The 21,150-nt window shown below is 45.2% G+C and overlaps 1 protein-coding gene across 1 annotated transcript in view; it reads right to left on the minus strand.

Annotated features, from left to right (window-relative positions):
- tnr (tenascin R (restrictin, janusin)) overlaps positions 1-10,631 on the minus strand; it is a 241,289-nt gene extending 230,658 nt beyond the window's left edge. Inside the window, exon 1 of the mRNA XM_066681136.1 lies at positions 10,449-10,631. The gene's annotated coding sequence lies outside the window, so the exon portion shown is untranslated. The remainder of the gene's footprint in view (positions 1-10,448) is intronic.
- Positions 10,632-21,150: the final 10,519 nt, after the last annotated feature.

Genomic DNA, 21,150 nt, shown 5'->3' on the forward strand with positions numbered 1-21,150 from the left:
ACCTTCCTGGACCCAGCAAGATTTGACATGCATTAGAGAGCAGAACTCTATGTGGCTTTAATAATATCACTTGTTAGCATTAGAAGCTAATCTGAAAAAAGGCTTCAGTTTGCTAGGAAGCCTAAAAACTGGACTTTAAAAATGACACATGATGTGATGAGTCCAGACTGACTTTATTCAAGAGTGATGCGCATGAAGTGATGCGCCCAACGTGGGGCATGCGTGAAATTACTAACCAGTTCTTTTCAGCTTCCTGCTGACACATGCTCAGCATGCTTGGAGGAGAGTACTAACTACCCAGATCTGCTAATGTCAGCTCAAGGAGAACCATGCTGGCTAGCATTGTGCTACAGATGAGAGGGAGGGCTATCCTAACCACAGAGGGATAGAGGCTGTGTTCTTTGACTCCGAGCCTCAGAAGGATGAGGCTTCACTGGAGATTAAACAGGTTGTCTTCCATGGAGTAGTGCACTGAAGGACTGCCTGAAGGTCTGTGGAAATCAGGCGAACTCCCTATACCTATGTTTCCTATTGCTATTCCGTCTGTTCTCCCAGTGAAATACACCATTCTGTACCCTGTCCGGAGCGGTCTGGAACAGTCCCTGGCTGCTGTCAGTAAATCTCTGTTGATGTATTAATTTCTCCAATTCTGCAGTGTTATAAAGCAGTCAATCAGCCGGTCAGGCCAGACCCAATCAAACGTCGCCTGATTAGACAAATGTCCTTTGTCACAGAGTTGTATATAACTTGGCCATTTTTGGCCCAGCATTGATCACCGATATCCTCCATTCAGCAGCGCTGCTCACGCTCTGGGCCTATCCACATTTATCTTTCATTATCAGACAAACAATCTCTCTCTCTCTCTCTCTCTCTCTCTCTCTCTCTCTCTCTCTCTCTCTCTCCTTCTATCATTTCTATCTCTCTCAAATTCAAAATCCAGTTTGCTTCACTGGCATCAGAAATACTATACAATCATAATAATAGTAATAATAATTATCTCTCTCTCTCTCTCTCCATCCCCTGTCTCATCTCTCTCTCTCTCCATCCCCGTCCCATCTCTCTCTCTGTCCCCCCTCTCATCTCTCTCTCTCTCTCTCTCTCTCTCTCTCTCTCTCTATGCCCCATCCCATCTCTCTCTCTCTCTCTCTCTCTCTTCACACAGCCCCTAATACTTTATGACTTTGCCGTCACTGCCTCCATTCAGAGAGAAATCCCATAGTGTTTAAAATGTGTAGGCGCCCCTTGAATTTAATATATTCTGACAGTTTAATATGCAGCCATTCTTCAATGGCATTCACACAGTGTGTGTGATCTCTATAGAGGCTCTGGAGCAGCTGTGCATGAGCCTATGGTCTCCATGCTCAATGCCAAATGCAAACCAGTCAATACTCACAGCAATGTTCCAACTTGCAAATGCAGCAGAAACCACCTTCAAATCTGGACAGGTTCCCAGAAAGTTCTCATCAACATGCCAGAGTTCAGCTGCTGCATATCTATGCACATCTACAAGTGCCTCCGAGGCAGGAGCTCATTAGCACCACCTACTGGACACATGAGACAGAATATTTGATAGATGGAGACGTTGCAGTCAGAGTGTATCAGGAATTGTGGGTAAGTGGTGTTTGGGTGTGGGGGGGTGTTGCATTTGAGAGCACCAGTAAAGGCCACGGGTTCAAGCAATTCTCTCTTCTCTCTCTCTCTCTCTCTCTTCTCTTTCTTCTCTCTCTCTCTCTCTCTCTCTCTCTCTCTCTCTCTCTCTCTCTCTCTCTCTCTCTCTCTCTCTCTCTCTCTCTCGTTCCTGGCGGATATTGTGTGGGGTTTTTCAGCGGTTGAACACCAATCAGTTCAGAGCAGGCACAACATTCATCAAACAGATTGAACCCATGACAGAACGGGCCAGAGCCGCATGTAAAGGCACACGAACACGAAACGGCTCGTTTGAGCTGCATAATTCTCCCCTGAGTCCCCTCCATCCTGACACCGGCCTTGGCTTAGGGTCCTCTTTCTGTGAAGGAGATGTCCACAAAACTAAGTGGAAAACAATATTCAGATGAGCCTGATTATATTTTAAATATAAACACATTAGCTCTATCCCAATGGTGCATTTAATAGTAATTATCTCTAGTGTTTGACTAAGTACTGTGTGTCAATATCTACAGTAGCCACAATAAAAGCTGTGATGTGAAAATAGTTTTACTGTTTCATTCAGCACTTTTAGTCCTCATTAAGATGTTGAAAGGAACATAAGTATGGAACCCTGACCCTTTTATCCATATCATGTTTGTAAAAAGAAGTCACGGTGGAGCAGTAGGTAGTGTCTCTGTCACAGCTCCAGGGTCCTGGAGGTTGTGGGTTCGAGTCTCGCTCCGGGTGACTGTCTGTGAGGAGTGTGGTGAGTTCTCCCTGTGTCTGCGTGGGTTTCCTCCGGGTGACTGGTTGTGAGGAGTGTGGTGTGTTCTCTCTGTGTCTGCGTGGGTTTCCTCCGGGTGACTGGTTGTGAGGAGTGTGGTATGTTCTCCCTGTGTCTGCGTGGGTTTCCTCCGGGTGACTGTCTGTGAGGAGTATGGTGAGTTCTCCCTGTGTCTGCGTGGGTTTCCTCCGGGTGACTGGTTGTGAGGAGTGTGGTATGTTCTCCCTGTGTCTGCGTGGGTTTCCTCCGGGTGACTGTCTGTGAGGAGTGTGGTGTGTTCTCCCTGTGTCTGCATGGGTTTCCTCCGGGTGACTGTCTGTGAGGGTTTCCTCCGGGTGACTGTCTGTGAGGAGTGTGGTGTGTTCTCCCTGTGTCTGTTTGGGTTTCCTCCGGGTGCTTTGGTTTCGAAGGTGTGTTCCTGCCTTGCGCCCAATGTTTCCGGGGTAGGCCTGAACTGGATAAGTGGTTACAGAAATGATTGAGATAAAGGAATATGTGTCTATCCGTAGTCTCTTACACACTGAAACAAAACAGGAGTGAAATAACAAGCATGTATATGATCTGTGGATGAATAACCCCCTAAGATCTCGTCACAAGACCCGAGAAACACTGTAGAGTTTAACATTTTTTTAAAATTAAATCCTATGATGATACTTTTTAGTTGTAGTGTGTAATACACAAATGGGACACAGCCCTTGTATGATCTGTACAGGAGACTGAAATGGTATGGGATGCTGCACTGAAACGTAAGGAAACCATCCTCAATGCCAAGTGAAGGCTAGTGGGATAGTGAAAAGGTACCTGATTTCACTGATGCTCTCATGATTGCCATCAAACTCTCACAGCAATGTTACAACTTCTACACCCTTCCCTGAAAAGTGGGAGCTGCTACCGCATACCGTATTAGACTCAGTGTCGATGGTAATGACCAAACGGAAGCCACCGAGAGGTTGTCAGCACAGAGTCCAATTCCCCGGGAGCGCTGAGTGGAATGAGCCCTGTTAGCCATTTCAGAGCTTTCATTACAGTGACTCTGGTCCTTGACCGTCCGCATCCGCGCTCCAATCTCTTTTTAAGTGCCACTGGTCCCTGTCCAGATGCAAATGGGCAGCAGGGATTAATTGGCTTGGCTTCGGAGGCTGTGATGAGCGGAGGAACTTGCGTGCCGTGTCTACCTGATTGAAATAGAGTACAATAACACGACCTTGTTGTCTTTCTCTGCTGATGGCACTGGATTTGCCTTTGAATTATTCCCTCACAACGACAAACGAGATGGAGAAGAGAGGACGGGAAGACATGGACCTGACAGTGTGTGTGTGTGTGTGTGTGTGTGTGTCCCGGACTCAGAGGAAGTCCTCAAACTCAGAAGCTTGAACGGAGGGATGTCCCACAAGGGGAGACTCCCACCTGGAGGAACAGTGGGGCCTTGATCTAAAGTGAGGGTCATTACAGAACCCAGGTTGGGACCTAAGCTCCAACAACTGAGGAAACTCAGGCCACTACCGGCCCTGGAGAGGTGACGATGATGCTCTCTCAGTATTGCCACAATCACTCTCTCACATACATATTCATTCATTCATTCATCTGCTTTCATGTCAACTCCCTCACTCATGTAGTCATATAAACACTCACTAAACAAATCACTCTCAATCAATCATTCATTCACCCACTTACTCCCTCACTCATTCATTTAAATACTTTCTCACTCATTCAGTCATTTAACCACTCGCATACATACTCACACATTCACTCACAAACTCACTCATACTCACTCCCTCTTTCACCTATTTACTCACGTAATCACAGGCATACATTCATTCACTCCCACACATACTCTCACATGTTCACCCACTCTGCCGTCTCCAACCACACTGTCAGTTCCACCGGCTCTGGACACTACACCCACTCTGCATGCTCCACCCACTATTTCACAAACAGCTCCACCCACTCTGACATCTCCACACACTGTCAGCTCCACACACACTGTCAGCTCCACCCACACTGCCAGCTCCACCCACACTGCCAGCTCCACACACACTGCCAGCTTCACCCACGCAGTCAGCTCCACCCACGCAGTCAGCTCCACCCACACTGTCAGCTCCACCCACACTGTCAGCTCCACCCACACTGCCAGCTCCACCCACACTGTCAGCTCCACCCACACGGTCAGCTCCACCCACACGGTCAGCTCCACCCACACGGTCAGCTCCACCCACATGGTCAGCTCCACCCACTCTGCTATCTCTACACACACTGTCAGTTCCACCCACACAATAAGCTCCACCCACTCTGCCATCCCACACACTCTGTCAGCTGCACCTACTTTGTCAGCTCCAACCACACTGTCAGCTCCATCCACTCTACCAACTCCACACACACACTGTCAGCTCCACCCACTCTTTCAGCTCCACACACTGTCAGCTCCACCCACACTGTTAGTTTCATCCACACTGTCAGCTCCACCCACACTGTCAGCCCCACCCACTCTGTCTGCTCTACACGCACAATAAGCTCCACCCACTCTGCCATCTCCACACACACTGTCAGCTCCACCCACTCTTTCAGCTCCACACACTGTCAGCTCCACCCACATGATTAGCTCCACCCACTCTGCCATCTCCACACACTGTAAGCTCTACCCACACTGTCAGCTCCACCCACACTGTCAGCTCCACCCACACTGTCTGCTCCACCCACACTGTCTGCTCCACCCACACTGTCTGCTCCACCCACACTGTCAGTCCCACCCACACTGTCAGTCCCACCCACACTGTCTGCTCCACCCACACTGTCTGCTCCACCCACTCTGTCTGCTCCACCCACACTGTCAGCCCCACCCACATTGTCAGCTCCACCCACATTGTCAGTCCCACCCACACTGTCAGCTCCACCCACACTGTCAACTCCACACAGGATGCCACCCAGAAAGGAGCATAAATGAAAGTATGCAGATCAGCAGATTGACTAGAGTCTGTAAGTGTAGAACCACAAAATGTTCCTTTGTGGTCAGCTGGTTTTAATGTTATGGCTGATGTGTGTGTGTGTGTGTGTGTGTGTATGGAACAGAGCTAAGATGATTTATCTTGTTAGGGGATGGTATTGTTGCAGTGCACTGACCATTGTGTTGTGTGTTTGTGGGGGGATAAAGAAGGGGATGAAGCTGTTATGATTTATATATTTTTTCAGCCGTGGAAAACTGTGTTGAGGACACCTCCACCCCCACGGCAGATTTTTTAATATCGAGCCAATATCTCAACTCCGAGCTGGTGGCCAAAACTCTCGTCTGACAAACTGACAAACCAGACACCTTAAAAAAAATACAGCAACCTTCACAGCGCGTCTCGGAGGTGAGAGAAGGATGAGGGGATGGAGATGGAGACGGAGGAGTGTCTGCCACACAGAGAAATGCTGGAGATTAATAATAAACAGCCAAATACAAATATTATAGACACTGTTTCTGAGCATATGCCCAAAAAAACACATTCCAGAAATGACGCCTGGGCAGCGGAGATCATCTTTAAAATATGACATCAATTTTTAAAAGACATTTTTAAAAAGTACAATATTAAATCGATAACTTGAACCTAAACCTAAATCTAAACCTAATCCTAACCCTAAACCTGAACTCTAAACCCAGACAGAGCTGAGCAAAAGAGGGCTGTAACTAATAGAAATGAGGTGTGTGTGGTTTTATTACTTCTTTATAATACTTCTATAATCATTAATTTCTTATTTTAGATAGAAGTACGTTTCAAATGTAAAATAATATACTGAGAGAGGGGGAGTGTCTTTACATTTCTGTTGCTGCTGGGCAATGTTACACTGGATTACTTTTCTAGCGCCTGGTGATGGCAAAAGCAGAGTCAATCAGAAACAACCAATGAGAGAGTTTACGCACATAGCAACAAATATAGCCAATCAGTGTCCTCGAAACTGACACCTCAGGGCACTTCGTCTGTTGCCCCAAACAGAGTCAGTCTGTGGTGAAAGCAGAGTAAAGTCCTGATGGTTATTAATCAATTAGGGCACAGTTTTCCAGTACACACACACACACACACACACACACACACACACACACACACACACACACACACACACACACACACACACGTTGGTGTTGCTGCATATTAACAGTAAACCTAACCTTAACCTCAGGAACCAATGGAAAATCACTTTACTCTTAGTTTTTCAGTTCCAGCTATTACTTTATTTCTTTATTTTTTTTGTAAAATAAAGAACGTTTTAAGGACCACCAAAATATATTTCCAATGCCATCAAATGTGACATAGTCAAATCTTTGAGAGGGTATCTGCTCTTCAACAATATATAAAAACACGGTCTGATCCAGCAACATAGGGTTAATGTTTGTGTTAATGTATCTGTGTGTTTCTGAGCTGATCTGAAATGTATGATTCATATAATGAACCTTATATCTGAGCATATTATAGCTGTGGTTTGTGATTATTTATTATAGCTATTAGCCTCCTGATTGGTTGTTATGTCCTGCAGTGTTTTAAACTGCATTGGGATGATTACTGAAACACACAGTGCCACCAAGAATATTTTCCAACTGTCTAAATATATCGCTAACATTAACCTAACGGTAAGAGCTACAGATATCACTCACAGGTTACAGCACTGTTTCTGTGCTTCTTCTTCAAGTTCATAGCCAACAGCAGGTGTGTTTGAAGCCAAACAGTGCCACCAGAGGACGGGAGCTCGCTTAGTGATGGTAACTTGATTATGAATCAGAATCGATCATGACTAATCATAATTTAGGAACGTTACAGAAATCCAGAGCGCTGTTTTCAGTAAATACATGCCCTAACTGTTGGAGATCTAGTTGCAATAAGACACTTCTACTGGAGAAAATCACTTACAACAAGCACAAATACGGCCAGAGGATAATCTCGTCGCCGTCTCAGAGTGAGAGATATTAGCCGTATCACTCAGATCTGAGCTGAGGCATCGTTTCTTTGCGCTGTAGATGAGCAGAGGGGTCTCCAGAGGGGGATAATAAAATAACGATCCAGTCAAATAAAGCCTTTATAAAGCCTGCGGTTCTGAGCGGTGTCACTTTGCGCTCGGATCTCAGCTGAATCGCAAACAGCAGAACGTCCTATAAACGCGCATGCAAACTGGACTCGGAGAAAAGCGGGGGATATTTGTGGATTGGGGGCCAGGCTAGAGCCGGATTTGTGGAGGATTTCCAGCTTTACACCAAAACCCAGTGCACTGTCCATTCAGCTGACCCCAAAAACCCGGTTCTGAGCACTAGAGCATCCCTGCGGCTACACAACCCCTCTCCTTCAGTTTGAGTCAGGGATTATTTAAATACGCACCAACTTCACAAGCCTGGACCACACCAGAAGTCCTCCAGCTCCAGAGTAGAACACACATTACAAGCGTGCCGGGGCACTGTAACCATCGGTCCCTGCCCTGCCTTGTTTTTCCCGGTCCACGTGCTTCTGTTTTACTTCTCAGTTCTGGCTCCTACCTGGTGTGCCCCAGTGCTATGTTTCACCTGTTTTCACTCACTCTCAGAGGTTTCCTAGTCTCCAGTCTCTGGCCATATGTACTTAAGCACTTTGTTTCAGTCCCGTCCTCAGCCTTAAGTGAACCTCATGAACGTGACTATGGCTGGGAGCTCTCCCACAGTGAAAGCCAGTGCTCAGTGAATAACGCAAAGCTCAGGGTCAGTTTTTCTATTGACTGAGCACAGAACTTAAATGAGGATCATATTATGACAAAGCACTCCTTGCTGTTTGTGTTTTATAGAAAAAGCAGCATCATAAAACATCACAGACATCATGTTACTGCCCTCCTGTTGTTCCAGTGAAGCCACAGAAAGCAGAAAATCTCATAAAAGTAGCAGTGAGCGTGAACGTGACCACAGCTGATGACCAGTCTTTATGTGAGGAACAAGCACTCAGTGTCTCAGGAGAACATCTGGGTTCTGATGACTCCAAAAAACACAGCACTCGCGCACTCATATTAGTAACAGGGTCATTAGTTATATTAATAATATTATTAATAGAGAAATTAGTGATATGAGTGATATCAGTGACAGTGATGTTAGTCTTTGCAGTAATAAGGTCAGTAATAATATTAGTAATAGTGGGTGTAATAATAGTAATAAGGAATGTTGTTAATATTAGTATTAGGCACGTATGTAATATTGGTAATATTAGTTTTAATAATGTCAAGTATAAGGGCATTACTACTACTACTACTACTACTACTACTAATAATAATAATATCAGTACTATTACATTAGAAAATAAATTCTATGTGACGTGATATGAGTGCACAGTGAAAGCAGGGATCAGCAAATAATGCGGCGATGTATTTGTTAAATTTAAGTTTACTCTGACTCTTCTACTCACTTTCATTAAAAAAATACCAAAAAACTATGCCTGTAATAACCGTGTAATCACACATGTAATAACAGTGTACCTACTGATTATGCAGTCATTGTTACAAATGTATTCCAGTGGTATAAGTAGTGTATCACCTCCATTCATTCATTCACCTAATGATATGATCAAAGTAAAACACGTGAATATTTCTTGATTAGTTTCAATGTAATTATTCACTACATAAATATAGCTGCACACATGTATCTTGATTAACAATGATATAATCACATGGAATGACAAGAATGTATCTTCATTAATGAATTATAAGTAATTATAATTATATTTAAGTGTACGTTTATTAGATACAATTAAAATGAATCTCATTAGACGAATTTACCTTGATTAGTTACTACATAATTATGTGTAATTACATGAATAAGTCTTATAAATACTTTATAATAACATGTGCATTAGTTAAACAGGCGTTTACAGACGTGGTTATAAAATCAGTTCCTGTGACCAGACCAGCTATAGTTACATAGATATTACACATGTTGTTAAGGTGTAATTTCACAGTAATTACAGATATTTAATATAAAATAGGACCCAATTAACAACTCATAACATCAGAAAACTGACACAAGAGCTCAGGCTGATAATCATCACGTGATAGAAACACCTCCTTCAGCCCAGACCCCGCTGACCATCTCCCAGAGCATCCCACCCCCGCAGAGGGACATCACTAAGGGCTTCACTTTCATTGTGGCATGTGTTGGTGAAGTTTTAATAATGCATTCACGTTCACCTTTGTGTGTCGTATCAACAACACACTAGGACTTATACATGATGTACTCCAGGAGAGCAGTGCAGTGCAACTACACAGCAGAGGTGGCGCTGTTCACCTATAGTTGTATAGCTACAGAGATAAACATAGCCGTGTTGACCATCGGAAACAGCGCCACCTCCAGCCCGATGCCGCTTTCACACCACACTCCTACACCCACTGTTTGTTAGTGAACAGTAATAATGCTTGTATGTTCATTTCATGGTTTAGTGTATCTATGGCTCCACCCACATGACGAACTCCCCTGGACCTGGACTAGACACACTGCAGTGACAGAGGAGCTACTGTCTCTGACGCTACATCTACAAGGTGGACCAACGAGGGAGGAGTGTCTCACAGAGTGGACAGAGAGTGGACACAGGGTTTAAAAACTCCAGCAGCACTGCTGTGTCTGATCCACTCTACACCAGCACAACACACACTAACACACCACCACCACGTCAGTGTCACTGCAGCGCTGAGAATGACCCACCACCATATCACACCTGCTCTGTGGGGGTCCTGAGCGCTGAGGAACAAGGGGAAAGGGGAGGAGTAAAGTATGCAGAGCAACAGATGGACTACAGTCTGTAAATGTAGAACAACAAAGTGCTCCTGTGTGGTCAGTGGAGCTCAGAAAGCCTTGTATCTCCAGTGTCAATGGTTGAATACGGCACCAGTTACTTCCTATAGAAGTGTTGCCAGAATACGACAGATTCACACTTGGCGATATTAACTGATTCTGATTCAGATTCAGATCTGGATTCACATCCAGATTCTGATCTGGATTCTCTCTTGGAGCAGACTACAGCACACCAGACAGAAACTCCCATTATAAACATGCACATCAACTTACCTGCTTCCAGAAGCCCAGGGTAATGACAGCGTTCCCAGATCCTTGATGTCGCTTCCCTCTCCCTCTTCTCCTCGGATCCACAGGGAATCTTCCTCTCCTCCTCTCTCTTCCCGTATCGATCTCCTCAGACACCGATGGATACGTCGCGTCGATCCCGCTGTTCAGCAGAGAGCTCCGATCCGCTCCCTCTCTCTCGGCTGCAATGAGGAGAACTGTACCTTGCTTTCCACCCTCCCTCTCTCTCTCTCTCTCTCTCTCTCTCTCACTCTCTCTCTTGCTCTCTCTCACTCTCTCACATACACACACACACCTCCCCCTCACACACACACACAATATCTCAATGTTTCACTCTCCCTTTCCCTATTTCCAGTGCTGAATCCTTTCTCTCTCTCCTTCTTTCTCCTGTTTTTTCCTTTCTCACTGTTTCAGGGCTTCTCTCTATTTGTTCCCTCTCTCACTTTCTCATACACTGTCTCAGTGTCTCTCCCTATTTCCAGCACTGGACTCTCTCTCTCTCGCCTCTGCTTTCACTGTCACCCCCTTTTTTTCCAGCTTCATCCTCTCTCTCGTCTTCTCTCTCTATCCTTTATCCTCCCTCCCCTCCTCCCCATCATCTTGTTCTCCCTTTCTCTAGCTGTATTGATCTCTCTCTGTCTCTCTATTTCTCTCTCTCTCTCTCTGAGCAGGTGCTCTCCTCGTGCAGCCTCTAGTGGGTGTTTCAGAGTCTGGACTTAATCTCACAAGACTTACAGAGCAACAGCGCGCGCGTGTGTGTGTGTGTGTGTGTGAGAGAGAGAGAGAGAGAGAGAGAGAGAGAGAGAGAGAGAGAGAGAGAGAGAGAGAGAGAGAGAGTGTGTGTGTGTGTGTGTTTGTTTGTGTGTGTGTGTTTGTTTGTGTGTGTTTTTTGTGTGTCTGTGTTTTAAACATGGTCTCCCAGATGTGGGGGACCCACTCTATGGAGAATAAACTGGTTCCTTGAGGGACTACAGAGTGAGGGGAGGTCACTGTACAGTAGAGCAGCTGAGGAGATAAAGAGTCTAACAGCCAGAGCTCCCTGTTTAGTTTTTCTTTTCTTCACTCTCTTTCTCTCTCTCTCTCTGCCCCTCCACCCCCTCCCTCCAGGGCAGAGTGTAATCTGTGCCGTCAGCTGGGCAGCGGACCCCCGCCTCGGCGAAACGGAGCCGCATTAATGTTTCAGCAGGGCGTCGCAGGGAAATGAATACAACCGGAGAAGGTGATGTGTTCCTCCTGCTGGGCTTGCATTCACCAGCACAAATTGGTAGAGGACCTCAATGGTGCCCCCTGGGGGTGAGGTGAGGCTGTAGTCTGTTGATATGCATCGTCAAAGCCTCTGGACTCGGCTCGTCACACAGTTACAGGACCTTTAACATCATTACAGCGTCTAACACACCGTGACGAACCACAGCAGACGCACACACACACACACACACACACACACACACACACACACACACACACTGCAGGGAGGAGGGGGCAGAGGGTGTGTCCAGGAACAACTTCAAACACACTCAAGATATTCAACAATTAACACATATTATTCTGAAACAGCAGTCCAGATATTTATAACTCTTCTGGTTCTGACTGGTTCTGATTACTTCAGATTGGTTCTGACTCATTGTTCTATTACAGTCATTAAAGCCCCTTGCACACATGCACTGTAACCCAGAAATGTTTCAGACCTTACCCCTGGAGAAACCGTGTGACTTGATCCCGCTAGCCCCTTAGTTCAGACTCTCAGTAAAGTCCCGGACATCTCCTGACCCGATACTCCGGAGTTTCTCCGAGTTCATGTGTAAAAGAGGCTTGAGTGAGCTCCCTTCCACTGGTGGCGCTGTTTCACTAAATCCACTCAAAAACTCTTATAAGCCTGAAGAGGAGCTACAGAAACAGAGCTGTAACCCGTTAACGATTGACTGCTGATTCTAATCTTTTGGAGTTTACAGTTAAGTGTTTAGGGTCAAGATTAGATTTAGGATTAAGGTTAGGATTAAGGTTAGTTTGACTCAGCACAATACTCTGCAGTTTGTAATTATTTTAGAGCTCAGAATTAGGTTTATGTTTACATTTCGGTTTTGAACCAGGCTGTAGTTCATGCAGCGTGGTCTATCTAATAGCCAATCAGCTCTCTGCAGAGGCGGGGCTTCTTGTTTAAAACCCTGCAGGAGGGTCTCCCACTTTTCTAAGACGCTGCACAGACAGAACATCAGGCCACACACACCTTCACGTTAACACTATGTAAGTCAAGATACGAAGCTACAGTAGAGACACCTCACTCTTCACACTCGCTCATGTTGAGAAGTCTCAAGTTTCTCCACATGGGGGCAGTATGATCCTCTGTGTCTGGTCAAAATCAAGATGAGGAGTGAATTAAAATCATTAAAAAAATACTGTGCTGGTTCATAAAGCATTATTTACAACACGATTCCCAATGAAGGCACCAGTTAATGCTGAGTAGCATATTCATGGGTTGCAGTCATGTGATCTAGCTGGTGTTGGGCGCCATCTTGGGGATCGCTTGTTTGGTTTCAGAGTGCAGCACTAATATAAACAGAGGGCAAAGACAGATATATATCTATCAGCTCCTCTCCCTGCGCTGGAGAGAGTCTCACAACACTCACAAACACAGACGCCCACCTCCTCTCTATATTCTCTGTTAGCCATATTAGCATTTTTATCATAGGATCTAATGGAGAACTGTTAGCGTCAGAGTCTATTGTGACTCTCTGCTCTTCGGTCTGAATCTGAGTGAGTTATTCACCCACAGATCACACACAAGCTTCAGTCATCGTCTTATTTCACTCCTGCGTTGTTGTAGTGTGTAAGAGACGACAGACACACACCCCGTATTTCTCCGTCTCAGTGCTTTCCCTCTGTTTAAAGGTCAATGATCTGATCCCGCCGTCCCTGCGCCCTGAGAGTGGAACCGATTCTTGGAGGATAATGTTTAATCGCGGCTGTCGGCCTGAATAAGTTCTCTGGTTTGGGTTAAAGTTTAATAAAGTAGTGAGTGATCAGTGAGAGAGGTTTCCACACCAAAGAGAAGCCAAGGCTGAATCCTAAATGTCTCCCTACAGCCTCTCTGTAGGGCACAGTGTGGGTCATAAAATAACGGGTGGTGCCCTCACGTAGGTGCACTTATGTTTCTTGAATTCTGACGTTTAAATAAAGACAAAGACTTTTGAAAGAAACAATAAAACCATTTAAATATCAGGGTTTTTTTTTTAGTTCTGTGTTTGAGTCAAGAGTAGGTCCCCAAGGCTACTCTGTATGCTGACATCAGCTGCAGCTTATGAATGTGCACAAGGGCAACTCTGGACTCTGGGCTGGCGAGGTGGCCTTGGGACCTGAAGGTCATTGGTTCAGTCCCCGGGAGCAGCAGGACAATTGGGTTCAAGGAGAAAAAAGGAACAGCGCTGTCTCCTCCCTCAGAAATCATGGCTGAAGTGCCTTTGAGCAAAACCCCAAACATCCAATGTGTGTGTGTGTGTGTGTGTTTATGTGTGTGCGTGTGTTTATGTGTGTGTGTGTGTGTGGGTGTTTATGTGTGTGTGTATGTATATATGTGTGTGTGTGTGTGTGTATGTGTATGTATGTATGTGTGTGTATTTGTGTGTATGTATGTGTGTGTATTTGTGTGTGTGTGTGTGTGTGTTTGCGTTATCACTACAATAAAGTTTCATATAAAATTCAATAAAATTGTTCCACTGTTGAAATAACGTAGCACCACTGCAGTATCTCCTGACAAGGGTTAAATAACTAGCACTGTGTGGTAAGACCGGATTATTGATTAGGAACGGACATGTAATCAATAACATAACTGAGAGCTACCGTTAGTGAGAAGTGACGGCTGAAAACAGAATCATGAATATGTAAATGAGTGTCATTACAGCTCAGGGAAAGACAGAGGGTGTTGGTGAAGGTGAGCTCAGCTCATTCTGATCAATCTGGATTATCAGCTATTGATAAGGTATTGATCAGACAGAACTCGACATGGACCTGGTTCTTGATCTCACCCAGTCACTCGGGATTGAACTGATATCTATAATAAAAACACGAGCCCCACAGCAGTGTTCTCCCCCTGTGTAAACAGCCCTGTTCAGAACGCCCGCTTTCAGCACCTGTTCCTTTAAATGATAATGAGCCGCTCGCTGTTCACCCCGACCCCGAGCGCACAGCAGTGAGGAGCGAGGAGCAGAAGCTCTGGTTTTTAGCCGTTTTCACTCTGTTCTCTTTCTTCTCCGTTTTTACTCAGTGCTCTTATTTCTCTGTGCTCGTTGTGTCTGTTTTGCTGCGTTCAACCTTCTCTGTGCGCCCTCACATTAACGCGTGTCCAGCGCTGTGATTGGACAGACTCAGACGAGGGAAGAATGATCTCTTTATCCATATGTACACTCTACCTGTGCAGTCTTCCTTCATGTATTAATGAGCTTTGACCATCAACGTCCCAATCACTGGTCCATTCAGTGTCCAGCAGTGTCTTTATTGTATGGATTACCTTGAGTTAACTCAACTGCTTTTATAAATGTGATTCATATTTGATCACAGAAGCCACTCCGACTAATCCCTGCGCTACAGGATGGAGCTCCATCCCTCCAGAGGACACAGTACCTCAGCTCCACAGCCCAGTGCTGGGTGGCTCTATAGTCAGGAATGCTGACCTTGTGTGGAGACTCCTATTCTCACAGGATTGATTTCTGTGGGCGTATACGGTCCGTCTGTGCTGAATAATGGGAGCGTCCATTTCACTGAGTAGAGGGGGGGCGTCTAGATACGTTTGGAAATGTAGCATATGTTCCCCAAGCAAAGTGAAGCTGTAACATTTGGCTAAATGCCAAACACAAGTGTGCAGACATCTGCACAGTGTGGTGTTACATAGTAAAGCATGTGCTCCGGAAAGAGGTGGTCGTAAGTGTTTGGATGGAGGTATTGATCTTTTGAAAGATCAGTTGTTGAACTGTTAATTAGCTGCGCTGGATCAATGCAGCTTAGGTCCTCAAGGTCATTTAGACTGACCATAGGCTCCAGAGAGCTGGGGACGAGGGGCTTAATCACCCTGTCAGAGTACGCAGTAACAATATGTCCAACCTCGTCTAGTAGACAGGACACTGAACGAAAATGTTATATCATGATTATCGTGGCCAAAATGATTGTTGATGTTTATTTATTTATTTATATATTTACACATACACAGCGCCTTTCTAGACACCCGAGACTGGTTTTACAATCAACACAGAACAAACCTTAGATTCTGGGTCCCTTTATAAGACCCCTTTTTTATTTCAATCAGCTCCTAGTGCACAAAGGTACATGCACTTGAATAATTTAAGGTGGAACTTATTGTTGGTGCAGCCAAGGCCTGGAGGTTAGGAAACCACAGTGGCCAATAAAGCGATTCTAATTGTAATCTGAATGTTATTAAGCACTGTTTAAGGTAAAAAATACTTTTCTTAATTTAAGGTGGGAGAAGAAAAGTGTTCGAATATGATTATAGCACTTATATTAATGTGGAACAGAGCGCAGCAAGTTTGTGAGACTTCATTTGTCGCTAAAAATCAAATGAAATGACTAAACCAGCACAAGTCTACAGCCACGTTTGTGTTTATAAGAGAATCAGCATCAGTTACTTCTCCATTAGCAACTCCTTCAGCAGCTCTGGTGTGGTGATCAATCTCACCTCCCTTCCTGATTTAACCTCCCCTGGTCTCAAGGGTTCTTGGGAAGTGGAATCAGGTTTGGGAGGTAAGACTAGGCACCGCAACGTGGATCTGTCACTGTCCCGTGTTTCCCCTGAAACTGAACAAATAAAGCTACGTCTGGAGACAGTTCATAACTTTGGTTGATGATAATTAACAATAAACAGTATCACTGTCAACAGTAAAGTTACAGTCTAGTGTCAAAACACCCTTATGATCAGTGATTTCTGCCTCTTACATCACTTACAGTTTGTTTACTCACCATGGAAACGTACTGACCAATACAACTGGACCCAGGAGCAGCTGCACATGAGCCTAAGTTCACCACACTCCAAGCCAAGTGTTGATTAGAGGAAGGTAATGTAGCTTTTCTCTCTGAAGTGATGTCTACTGCAGAAACCTCCTTATTAACACCCTTCATTTCAGAGGGATCACTGGACAAACACATGTCCACATTCTTGTCCTTACACAAGAGCTCCAGCAAGGAGACCGCATGTGTTCCAAGCCCCCGAGCGTAAACACCTACCTTTAACAGCCTGGAATTTTCTCCAACGCATTTATCCCACAAGTTCTCCAAGAAAATAAGAGAAAACAAGGGGATGAAAAGTGGGGCTACGTTAAGTAGCGTGGTAAAGATTAATGAACGTGTCAGTGGCAGCTATTGCTTGTGCCGGACAGTCCAGTTTTCCCGACATCCATCAGGAACACGTTTGATTTTTCCATGAATAACAAATGAGATAAACGGCATGGGCTCGTATGAAGTGGTTTGAGATGAGAGCCTGTTAATGAGGCTGGATTCAGAGCGTGTAGAACACGGTGGTGAACGGTAGGCCATGAGGGCTTCCTCTCGCCGTGTGTTTATAATGAAGTGGAACTGGATGCTGTCCAGTGGACGTCCTTCATTGTTGAACCAGGACGAGTGAGTGGGGTTACCTCCTCTAATGCTCCTCTAGTGTACTTACAGGTACCAAACCAACCTCTCCGTCTGTCTCCCACCTCTGGTGAGTTTAAAGTGGTCTCCAGGATGTGTGTCCAAATTCCTTGGGGTGTGAGGGTTGTTCCATCACTTGAGGACATAGCCGTCCTGCTCTGTTGGACTTTCCTGTCCCCAAGGAGTCCCTAGTTCCTGATGTTTGAAGTTCTTCAGTTAAACAGTTCCTAGTTACAGTTGGTCACACTGTGTTTTTGACTCGAGTAAAGGGCCACACTTTGAAAAGGGCTAAACCCCTCGTCTAAAGTCACCGTGCTCAAAGCCAAGTGCGGGCTAGAGGGGTGTAAATCCCCCCAGGATTGAGCTGTGGAGCACGGTCCTACACGTGTGGAACGAGTTGGAGTGGGTTTTAAAACTCCAGAACCAATTCTCTAACATCAGTACCTCACTAAAGCTGCCGTGCCTGCCATCAAACCTCACAGCAATGTTCCAACACCTAGCGTGAAGCCAAACTCCAGAATAATATCCTTCATTATTACCGGAATGTTGAAGGAGGAGGTTTTGTGCTTGTTTTTGTGTTTTCTGGGGACTCGACTGATTGACACTGTACTTATTCTCCACTCCTGTATTCCAGGTTTGGGCAGAACACACACAGAGAGAGAAAGAGAAAGAGACAGAGAGGGAGAGAGAGGGAGCTCCAGATTTTCTTCTCCTGCAGCTGACTTTCTGCTGAGTAAACACACTCTGAACACAGAGCTACACACACCCAACAGGAGACAGCAACCAGCGTGGATCAATAATTGATGACACCACTGGTATTCAAGGTGTCTGCCATTATTAGAACCTGGATTCATGTAAACACAACAGAAACCTTGACGTCTGCTGATAGTGTTGTGCCTCAGTCGCTAAGTCAGGGGTTCCCAGCATTTTTTACCACCGCAGGGCACAGGGTATTGTGTGTGTGTGTGTGTGTTGGGGGTTGTTACTGCTGTCACTGTAAACACAGTGCATTATGGACAGGGTACTATCACACACGAGGCGGAGCTCTTACAAAACAACAGCACAGCTGTAATCAGTAGTGAAGATAACCCCAGCCGTGTTGCTATTCATTAACAGCGCCACCTCCAGACTGACACTGCTTTATACAACAGGTGTAGAACAAGAAGTGTAGCCGAAACTGCCTCCACATTTCTGATAAACACCTGATGGTTCACTGAAAACACAGAAGAAGTCTGTAGTTCCAAATTTAATATAACATCATCTAGAATTGATTCAGACGTGTAACGTTGACCTCTCCTCCTGCTGTAGAGCCCTGTTAACTGTTTCCCTCCCTGCCACAGCTCCTCCTGCAAACCTCCATTCGCCAGGAGGCCCCGTTCGATCACAAGGGCCGGTGAAACTCTGAGCTCTCCAATCAGAGCGCCAGACTCTTTTAATTTCTTCACTACAGACTCTTGTTTAAGGGCATTTTACTGAGCAGTTCTGGTTATAAAATTTATTTACAGCATGTTAACTCCTGCCATGTTTATTTGCCTCTTTGCCTTTTGGTTTTTTACTTCCAGTGTGTTCCCCATATATATATATATATATATATATATATGGGTGTGTGTGTGTGTGTGTCCAGTACTTTATTCTTACCTTGTCTCTGGTATGTCTCAGAAATTAAGTCGATACCATTTGATGTAATATGTATTTTAGAAGGTTGTATTGTTGTAAGCTATGAGTCTATCTTAGCACAATCAGCTGCTTTGTGTAGGTCTATGTTAGTGCAGTCAGCTGCCTTATGTAGGTCTACATTAGTGCAGTCAGTTGCTTTGTGTAAGTTTACATTAGAACAGTCAGCTGTTTTGTGTAGGTCTACATTAGCACAGTCAGCTGCCTTTTGTAGGTCTACATTAGCGCAGTCAGCTGCTTTGTGTAGGTCTACAGTAAAACAGTCAGCTGTTTTTTGTAGGTCTACATTAGCACAGTCAGCTATTTTGTGTAGGTCTACATTAGAACAGTTAACTGCATTGTGTAGGTCTACATTAGCGCAGTCAGCTGCCTTGTGTAGGTCTGCATAAAAACAGTCAGCTGCTTTGTGTAGGTCTACATTAGCACAGTCAGCTGCTTGTGTAGGTCTACATTAGCACAGTCAGCTGGCTTGTGTAGGTCTACATTAGCACAGTCAGCTGCTTTGTGTAAGTCTACATTAGCACAGTCAGCTGCTTTGTGTAGGTCTACATTAGCACAGTCAGCTGCTTTGTGTAGGTCTACATTAGCCCAGTTAGCTGCTTGTGTAGGTTTACATTCGCATTGTCAGCTGCCTTATGTAGGTCTACATTAGAACAGTCAATTGCTTTGTGTAAGTCTACATTAGAACCATCAGCTGTTTTGTGTAGGTCTACATTAGCACAGTCAGCTGCCTTTTGTAGGTCTACATTAGCGCAGTCAGCTGCTTTGTGTAGGTCTACATTAAAACAGTCAGCTGCTTTGTGTAGGTCTACATTAGAACAGTTAAGTGCTTTGTGTAGGTCTACATTAGGTCTGTATTAGCTCAGTCAGCTGCTTTGTGTAGGTCTACATTAAAACAGTCAGCTGCTTTGTGTAGGTCTACATTAGAACAGTCAGCTGCTTTGTGTAGGTCTACATGAGCGCATTCAGCTGTTTTGTGTAGGTCTACATTAGAACAGTTAACTGCTTTGTGTAGGTCTACATTAGCGCAGTCAGCTGCTTTGTGTAGGTCTACATTAGAACAGTCAGCTGCCTTGTATAGGTCTACATTAGTGCAGTCAGCTGCCTTGTGTAGGAGTAGGGGAAGTTTTAAGGTCGACTTTTTAAGGTGAACATACTTAAATATAGTACACATTGTACAAGTGCCAGTTATGTGTAGTACACACTGTACAAATACAAGGATAGCAAGCAAACCCTGGCCCAGGGCAAAGAACAAATTGTGAAAATGCTCATAGACAAAAATGTACATAATTACCTCGAGCCAGTGTGGGTCTGGGTTCTGTCCTCACTGTGACCCTGGGGGGACGGGAGGGACTGGGATGAGAACTGTCCTCCACTTTAAGGTCCAGGGGCAGAGCTGATGATCCGGAAACAATCAAGGTCATGCATTCCTTCCCACACACACATCATGGGAGCATTAATGCAGTCGACTGAAATATTAATAATCGCATATTATCACTCTGTGGGGTTTAATTGCAGTAATTAAGTCTTATGATAAATGCACTATTAAAATAATAACTGTCATGTTTTTTAAAAAACTGAAAATCTGTGGGCTGTAGCAGTCAGTGGCTGTGGCTCTGTTACAAATGATCCTAAGCCTGGTACTGGTCCGTGGCCCAGTGGTTGGGAACCTCTGCCCTGTGTGACTGACTGGACCGGGTCATTATTTCTGTGCCTCTGGAAGAACTTCTTTCCTCGCAGTGAACTGAACTTCGATCCGTGTTTTAGTCATTTCTCCTGGATTTCAGAGCAGAAGAGACCCCAGTAAAAGCAGGTTAGAGGAAAGTCAGAATCGAGCCCCTGCCTTGCTGCCCGAAGCAGACTGGGATCAATACACTCTGCTCATCGTTTCATGTGCATTTCACTGACAAAGCCAATAATCCAATTACTGCAGCAGCCACGGATACGCTGGGCAAGACAGGAGAGAGGGCTGGACACACAGGACTGGACACTGCACTGCGGAGCCTGACCCCTTGGACAGTGAGATCACACTCGGTGTGTCTAATACTCCTCATCAGGAGACAAAGGCTGAACCTGTTTTTACACATTTCTACTGGTTTAGAGTGGTTTCGACCGACCGCTCTATGTCCTCACCCTCAAGCTCTGGGTACAGAGGAGGTCGGGTTTCTGGGTTTCTTCTCAGTAATCAGATGAGGAGCTCCGTGAGCCGAGAGAAGTCAGTTGAGGTGGTCCAGGAGTCTGACAAAGACGCCTCCTGTACGCCTCCTGCTGGACTTGGCTTGGCTAACTAGGAGGAGACCCAGAACTCAGGTATTGTATCTCAAGGCTGCTCTGGGAATGCCTGGGATGCCCATGAGGAGCTAGAGGGATTGAGAGGGCAGAA

Source organism: Hoplias malabaricus, chromosome 9, assembly GCF_029633855.1.
Source record: "Hoplias malabaricus isolate fHopMal1 chromosome 9, fHopMal1.hap1, whole genome shotgun sequence".
Lineage (NCBI taxonomy): Eukaryota > Metazoa > Chordata > Actinopteri > Characiformes > Erythrinidae > Hoplias > Hoplias malabaricus.